The sequence below is a fragment of the Labeo rohita genome, chromosome 1, assembly GCF_022985175.1.
Source record: "Labeo rohita strain BAU-BD-2019 chromosome 1, IGBB_LRoh.1.0, whole genome shotgun sequence".
Taxonomy (NCBI): Eukaryota; Metazoa; Chordata; class Actinopteri; order Cypriniformes; family Cyprinidae; genus Labeo; species Labeo rohita.
Window position 1 is genome coordinate 31853342 of NC_066869.1, and position 8420 is coordinate 31861761.

General features: G+C 42.9%; 1 long non-coding RNA gene across 1 annotated transcript; it reads left to right on the plus strand.

Annotated features, from left to right (window-relative positions):
* Window positions 1-4968: 4968 nt before the first annotated feature.
* On the plus strand, window positions 4969-6547 carry LOC127168882 (uncharacterized). The gene is made up of 2 exons (XR_007828154.1): window positions 4969-5354; window positions 5433-6547. It is a non-coding gene; the product is annotated as an uncharacterized LOC127168882 (long non-coding RNA).
* Window positions 6548-8420: the final 1873 nt, after the last annotated feature.

Below are 8420 nucleotides of genomic sequence, written 5' to 3' on the forward strand. Positions count from 1 at the left end.
GCTCACAATCCTACGGTTTTGCTGTTCACACTGTCGTGCAGACGCCATCATCATCGTTGTTGAAAGGGGATTGTTCGTCTGGTTCCTATTGTTTCGTTTCCTGCTTGTGCATCAACATGGAGAATATGACGATCTCATTTTATTGAGAGAAAATAACTGTTTAGTTTTGTCCTTTATTTTCTTTTGATTAATTTTGTGGGAGTCAAGTTTGTCTTGTGTTCTTTTTGGTTATCGTACTATATATATATATATATGTGTAATTATATACTGTTGTGTTTGCTGTTTTATTTGTATGTTATTTTTCCTTTATTAATGCAACTTGATTTATATGCCGTTTACATCTAACTTCAAGTTGCTTTGTAATTTTGTTTGAATTTATTTGATTTTTTCCTAATGTTTTCTTCCAGTCTTATGTGGTATTGATACCCACCTTTGTTTGGAGTTGTTTTATTAGTTAATTGATGTTTGTGTTGTATTTTGCTTTAAGTTAATGGTGTTTATTTGTTTGTTATAGTTTATTCATTTATTTTTGGTCTATTGCAGGAGCTGGGGTCCCACGGGTGAACGGATCCTCCTCTTTGTGGTGGTGGTTCTTCTTTATTGCGTGCTGTGTACCACTTTGAGTGTGTGGTAGTGTGATCTGAGTGCACCTTGGTGTGTGTGCGTGAAAGTGTGCCCTTGTAAAACCAGACTCCATTTTGTTTCCTGCCGTTGGGAGCCTCAGCCCTGCTGGTATTTATTTTGCTTTCATATTTAAAGTTGATTTTGTGTTATTATCTACATTCATTCTTTGTGTAAATTCATTTTCTTCCATTTAAAGTGGGATCTCCTGTTGCTTCTTTGACATTTTAGTGTCCATTTTAACACATTCTTGTATTAATAAACATTTGTATTTTTATATTATACCCACGTCTCTTGTTCACTTGCATGAGGGAACCGAACCTGTGTGCTTAATTACTTCATTCTTGGGTTTTGAGTATTGTTCCCTAGAGCTAATTTCTAGGGTGGCGTAGTCGGATTTTCTTACTGGTAAAAGGTTGGTTTTCATAATTGTGCCACTCCGTCACATTCTGGCGTAGTCGGCAGGATTCCCTCTTTAGTACAGAGACGTGGGTTTGTTTGAGTATTTGTTCTGTTCTTTTTGTTTTTCTTTTTGTTAGGAACCAGACAGAGGCAGTCCCTTTCGGTGGTCCGGCACAAGTTAAATTCAGTTACGTATTAGTGGTAAGTGCTGGTGCATTTGCAATTATGGAGGATGAAATGCGTGAGTTAAGAGATTTGGTAGCCCAATTAAAATCGGATAATGAACGATTGAGACAAGAACAAGTGTCTGTTGCACAGCCAGGCCCATCTAATGTTTCTATTCCTGCAGTTGCAGATCCCCCACTCGTTGGTGCTGATGCATCGGCAATGGAACGGTTTGTTTTTGTTCCTCGAGATCGTAAGTGCCCAAAGTTTAGTGGTCGGTCGGGCATTGGCATCGACGAGTGGGTGGAGGAGGCTCAGGCTTGTATGCGGCTTCGCCGTCTGTCTACAGTTGATCAGGCATTTTTCTTGGTTGATCATCTGGAGGGAGAGGCGAGGGAAGAAATTCGTTATCGGTCAGTGAACGAGAGGGAGGATCCAAAACAAATTATTCGAGTATTGCGCGAATTGTATGGTTGCACAAAGTCTTACGTAGCACTTCAAGAGTTTTTTTTTCCAGAAGACAACAGGAAGGGGAAACTTTGGTAGAGTTTTCTTTGGCCTTGATGAGTCTTCTGGAAAAAGTTAAAAATCAGTCCCCTCATGGCATCCCTAATGGTGAAATTTTGCTGAGGGATCAGTTTGTTGAGTATGTTAATGATTGTGCTCTTCGACGTGAACTGAAGCAGTTAGTGCGTCGTCAACCCACTGTCACATTATTTGATGTTCGCAGCGAAGCCCTTCGTTGGGAAAGAGAGGGTATGCCTGGGGGGGTGCGTGGTCGAAGTCAGTCCGTTCCATCCGCTTATGGCATTCAATATGGGGTACAGGGACGGCAGCACCTTAATAGTAGTGATGGTTCAGCAGTGTCAGAAATGAGTGAACTGCGGGACATGCTGCGGAAGCAGCAGCAACAATTAAATCAGTTATCTCAAAGTATGGCTCAGCTTCAAAATCCTCAGTCACATTCACGACCATCTAGGGCTAATTTAATTTGCAGAAGGTGTCAGAAACCTGGCCTGGCCATTTTGCTAGAGATTGCGACGGGGAGCGGATGCCTGTCCGCCCACCGCCGGCTCGTGTGAATTTGGCTTTAATGAGGGGTGAGCAGTCATCGTCCATGCAGCCGTCGGAAAACTAGTTCCCACCGAGTTGCAGGGCCGCAACTTGGTTGGGAAAAGGATAGGCTCAAATGTCACCGCTACTGATTTTATGTCACGTTTTATGTCTTCTTGTCCACAGCTCGTTGTATTTATGGGTGGGGTTCAGGTACCTTGCCTGGTGGACACTGGTTCAATGGTGTCCACCATGACAGAGAGTTGTTTTATGACTAATTTTGGGTTGTGGGGTCAGGAGCAGCTTAGGTCATGTAATTGGTTGCAGCTTCGAGCTGCAAACGGCCTTACAATTCCCTATATTGGTTATTTGGAATTGGACGTGGAGCTTTGTGGGCGAGTAGTTTTAGGCTGTGGCATTTTGGTGGTCAGGGATCCTCCTGGTGGTGTGTGTGCACGTTCCTGGGGTGTTGGGCATGAACATCCTCAGCCGCTGCTACCGGGAGCTCCTTGGCCAACATGGTGCAGCTCTTTTTGATTTACCGTCGGTGTCACAGGCCCCTAGTTTTGTTTTTCAGGCTTTACAACATTGCCACCAGGTTGATGCTCAGCCAGCTGTGGATTGTAAGGGGCGAGTCAGAGTGCGTGGACGTCGGGCATGTCGCATCACGGGTGGCACCATGAAATTTGTTGCTGCAACCTGTTCTGTGCAGTACGCAAGTGGTACTGTACTGTTTGAACCACCCACTTCTGGTCTACCGGCAGGTTTGTTGGCCTCCCCTGCTCTTCTAAGGGTGGACAGTGGTACGGTCTATGTGCCAATAGTGAATGTTGGTACCATGGACGTAGTGTTGTATGCTAGCACTGTTATTGGCACTGTGAATCAGGTTGATGTGGTTAGTTTACCTCCAGAAGTTGCAGAAGTTAAGACGGTTACAGCTAAGGTGAGTGCACAGGTTGTGCAGGTTTCTCCTACTGTGCAGGAACAGATAGCCACTTTGGATCTTTCTGTGTTGTCAGAAGAAGAACAGGGTAAGGTTAGAGCATTGTTGGAGAAGTATGTACCCGTGTTCTCCACACACGATGGTGATTTGGGATGCACCAACTTGATATCTCATGATATCCCCTTGTTGGATGACATCCCGGTCAGGCAGCGGTTCAGGCGCATTCCTCCATCTGAGTATGAGGTGGTAAAGGCACATATCAATCAGTTATTGGAAACCCAGGTAATAAGAGAGAGCTGCAGTCCTTATGCTTCACCTATTGTGTTGGTTAAAAAGAAGGACGGTAGTCTGCGAATGTGTGTAGACTACCGTCGCTTAAATTCAAAAACTAGGAAGGATGCGTTCCCTCTACCACGTATTGAGGAGACTTTGGATTCGCTGGCTGGGGCCCGTTGGTTTTCCACCATGGACCTGGCCAGCGGGTACAACCAAGTACCTGTAGCTGAGGGGGACAAATCCAAGACTGCTTTCTGCACCCCATTTGGTCTCTTTGAGTGGAACAGAATGCCGTTCGGGTTATGCAACGCCCCAAGCACCTTCCAACGTTTGATGGAGCGGTTGTTTGGGGACCAGCAGTGCCAGTCCCTCCTCCTATATCTTGATGATATTATTGTCTTTTCCTCCTCCGTAGATCAACATCTTGCTCGGTTGGAGGTTGTCTTGAGCCGCTTGCAGAGGGAAGGTTTGAAGGCCAAACTATCCAAGTGTGCCTTTTTTAAAAAGGAAGTACATTATTTGGGGCATGTCATCTCTTCTGAGGGGGTTTCTACTGACCCAGGTAAAGTAGAGGCAGTTGCACAATGGCCCCGTCCGACTAATGTTTCGGAGTTGCGCTCATTTTTGGGATTTGCTAGCTACTACCGGCGCTTTGTGGAGGGGTTCGCCAAGTTGGCTGCCCCTCTTCATAGGTTGGTGGCTCAGCTAGCAAACCCAAAACCTCTAAAGCGCAGTGCTCGGGAGTTTGCTGAAGCCTGGTCTGCGGAATGTCAGTGTAGCTTTGAGGGGTTGAAAGGTAAATTGACCACAGCCCCAGTGCTTGCCTATGCTGACTTCTCGCTACCGTTTATTTTAGAGGTAGATGCTAGTCATGGGGGACTAGGGGCAGTCCTTTCACAGGAGCAGCAAGGTAAGGTGCGCCCTATAGCGTATGGTAGTCGCAGTCTTAGGCCCACTGAGCGCAATACAACTAACTACAGTTCTATGAAACTGGAGTTTTTAGCGCTCAAGTGGGCCATGACTGAGAAATTTAGGGAGTACTTGCTGGGCCATAAATGTGTGGTATTTACTGATAACAACCCCCTTAGCTACCTGACTTCCGCAAAGTTGGGTGCGATGGAACAGCGTTGGGCTGCCCAAGTTGCAGCATTTGACTTTGAGATCAAATATAGGTCAGGGAAAAGCAATCGCAATGCTGATGCTTTGTCACGACAAAACTTTCCAGGTACAGTAGAGGTGCAGGAGTTGTGCCCAGGGGTTGCTGTTCCAGTGGTGTTGCAGCAAGCTGCCCAAGTTGAACTGGTGACCCTTTGGTTATTGAACCTTTGCAACCTCTCGAAGAGGAGCATGATGAGGAGGATTTGTTTGTCTTGGTGCCAGAGACACCACAAGATAGAGGTAGGTTGAGGCCACAAGATGTTGTCATTTCTTCTGTCCCTCAGACATCTGGTGGTGCGTTATCTGTAGAAGCCGGTAGAGTAACAGACGGTTCTGAGGTTGAGGGGGGGTTTGCAGCCAGTTGCATTGCCTCCCAATTCATTGGAGGTTGCCGAGAGTGTAGTGAGAAGAACCGGGAGGAGAACTGCAGGTCATCACTCTAACATGCATCACCTCCCTCGAGCAGTAGGTGCTGGTTCAGTGTCTAGTATAGTTTGTAGTACAGTTAGTACCCTGTTTCGGCCTTGGAACTGACAGTTTTGGGTGGGCTGCCGTTTAGATCACCGTCGGGGCGACGTTGCAGAAACTGGGGGTGGAATGTAATGAAATTAGGTGACTGACAGCCGAATTTACCTATCAGCAACTAGTATCCTCAATATAAAGGCTGATTGGTTGTTGCCTGTGATGCGTCACGTCCGACTTTCCCCCTTTGTGCCCGTGTTTACGGTGGTTGCAGGTAAGCGCGCTGTGCTGTAACAGGCGGTTATTTTAAAACTGGTTGGTCTTTTAAAGCGCTTTCTTCCGTAAATTATAGTGTCGTTTTGGCCTGGTGTCAGTGTGTTGTCGGTGCTGCTTGGTGGATTTAATGACTGTTTGCCTCTCAGGGTGCTATCGGTGGGCATGATTTATAGATCTGTGCCTGTACATTTTCTATTTTGCATGATACCTTGACGGATTCTCCCTCTTGTTCTTTCTTGTTTTATATTGTATTTACTGCTGTTTTCCGCTTTGCGCTGCTGACGTTCTGCTCACAATCCTACGGTTTTGCTGTTCACACTGTCGTGCAGACGCCATCATCATCGTTGTTGAAAGGGGATTGTTCGTCTGGTTCCTATTGTTTCGTTTCCTGCTTGTGCATCAACATGGAGAATATGACGATCTCATTTTATTGAGAGAAAATAACTGTTTAGTTTTGTCCTTTATTTTCTTTTGATTAATTTTGTGGGAGTCAAGTTTGTCTTGTGTTCTTTTTGGTTATCGTACTATATATATATATATGTGTAATTATATACTGTTGTGTTTGCTGTTTTATTTGTATGTTATTTTTCCTTTATTAATGCAACTTGATTTATATGCCGTTTACATCTAACTTCAAGTTGCTTTGTAATTTTGTTTGAATTTATTTGATTTTTTCCTAATGTTTTCTTCCAGTCTTATGTGGTATTGATACCCACCTTTGTTTGGAGTTGTTTTATTAGTTAATTGATGTTTGTGTTGTATTTTGCTTTAAGTTAATGGTGTTTATTTGTTTGTTATAGTTTATTCATTTATTTTTGGTCTATTGCAGGAGCTGGGGTCCCACGGGTGAACGGATCCTCCTCTTTGTGGTGGTGGTTCTTCTTTATTGCGTGCTGTGTACCACTTTGAGTGTGTGGTAGTGTGATCTGAGTGCACCTTGGTGTGTGTGCGTGAAAGTGTGCCCTTGTAAAACCAGACTCCATTTTGTTTCCTGCCGTTGGGAGCCTCAGCCCTGCTGGTATTTATTTTGCTTTCATATTTAAAGTTGATTTTGTGTTATTATCTACATTCATTCTTTGTGTAAATTCATTTTCTTCCATTTAAAGTGGGATCTCCTGTTGCTTCTTTGACATTTTAGTGTCCATTTTAGCACATTCTTGTATTAATAAACATTTGTATTTTTATATTATACCCACGTCTCTTGTTCACTTGCATGAGGGAACCGAACCTGTGTGCTTAATTACTTCATTCTTGGGTTTTGAGTATTGTTCCCTAGAGCTAATTTCTAGGGTGGCGTAGTCGGATTTTCTTACTGGTAAAAGGTTGGTTTTCATAATTGTGCCACTCCGTCACATATAGAATAACCAATATAGAACGTCCTCCTAAAGTCATATTGCGAAGGTTACTGTATGACTAAAAGAGGACCATGTGATAACGTTCCGTTAACGTCCCGAATGTCATCTTTATGACGTTCTTATGTGACTACAGAATAACCAATATAGAACGTCCTCCTAAAGTCATATTGCGAAGGTTACTGTATGACTAAAAGAGGACCATGTGATAACGTTCCGTTAACGTCCCGAATGTGCTCTTTATAACGTTCTTATGTGACCATAGAATAACCAAAATAGAACGTCCTCCTAAAGTCATATTGCAAACGTTATTATTTAACTAAAAAAAAACCAAAAATATAGAACGTCCTCCTAAAGTCATATTGCGAACGTTACTGTATGACTAAAAGAGGACCATGTGAGAACGTTCTGTTAACGTCCCGAATGTGCTCTTTATAACGTTCTTATGTGACCATAGAATAACCAAAATAGAACGTCCTCCTAAAGTCATATTGCAAACGTTATTATATAACTAAAAGAGGACCAAATATAGAACATCATCCTAAAGTCATATTGCAAACGTTATTGTATGACTACAAGAGGACCATGCAAGAACGTATTCTGTTAACGTCCCGAATGTCCTCTTTATAACGTTCTCATATGACCACAGAATAACCAATATAGAACGTCCTCCTAAAGTCATATTGCGAACGTTCCTGTATGACTAAAAGAGGACCATGTGAGAACGTTCTGTTAACGTCCCGAATGTGCTCTTTATAACGTTCTTATGTGACCATAGAATAAACAAAATACAACGTCCTCCTAAAGTCATATTGCGAACGTTATTATATGACTAAAAGAGGACCATGTGAGAACGTTCTGTTAACGTCCCGAATGTGCTCTTTATAACGTTCTTATGTGACCATAGAATAACCAAAATAGAACGTCCTCCTAAAGTCATATTGCAAACGTTATTATATAACTAAAAGAGGACCAAATATAGAACGTCCTCCTAAAGTCATATTGCGAACGTTACTGTATGACTAAAAGAGGACCATGTGAGAACGTTTTGTTAACGTTCCGAATGTGCTCTTTATAGCGTTCTTATGTGACCGTAGAATAACCAAAATAGAACGTCCTCCTAAAGTCATATTGCAAACGTTATTGTATGACTACAAGAGGACCATGTAAGAACGTATTCTGTTAACGTCCCGAATGTCCTCTTTATAACGTTCTCATATGACCACAGAATAACCAAAATAGAACGTCCTCCTAAAGTCATATTGCGAACGTTATTATATAACTAAAAGAGGACCAAATATAGAACGTCCTCCTAAAGTCATATTGCAAACGTTATTGTATGACTAAAAGAGGACCATGTAAGAACGTTCTGTTAACGTCCTAAATGTCCTCTTTGTAACGTTGTTATATGACCACAGAATAACCAATATAGAACGTCCTCCTAAAGTCATATTGCGAACGTTATTATATGACTAAAAGAGGACCATGTGAGAACGTTCTCTAAATGTCCCAAATGTCCTCTTTGTAACGTTCTTATGTGACCAAAAAATAACCAAAATGGAACGTCCCCCTTAAGTCGTATAAAAATTGAGCACCAGAACTTTCGTAATCAAAAGAGGACGTTTTAGGAACGTCTCCAATGTTCTGTAAATGTTCGGGACATTCGTCACCTTTAGACAACTTTTAGGGAACGTTGCGCAAGGTTGCGAGAA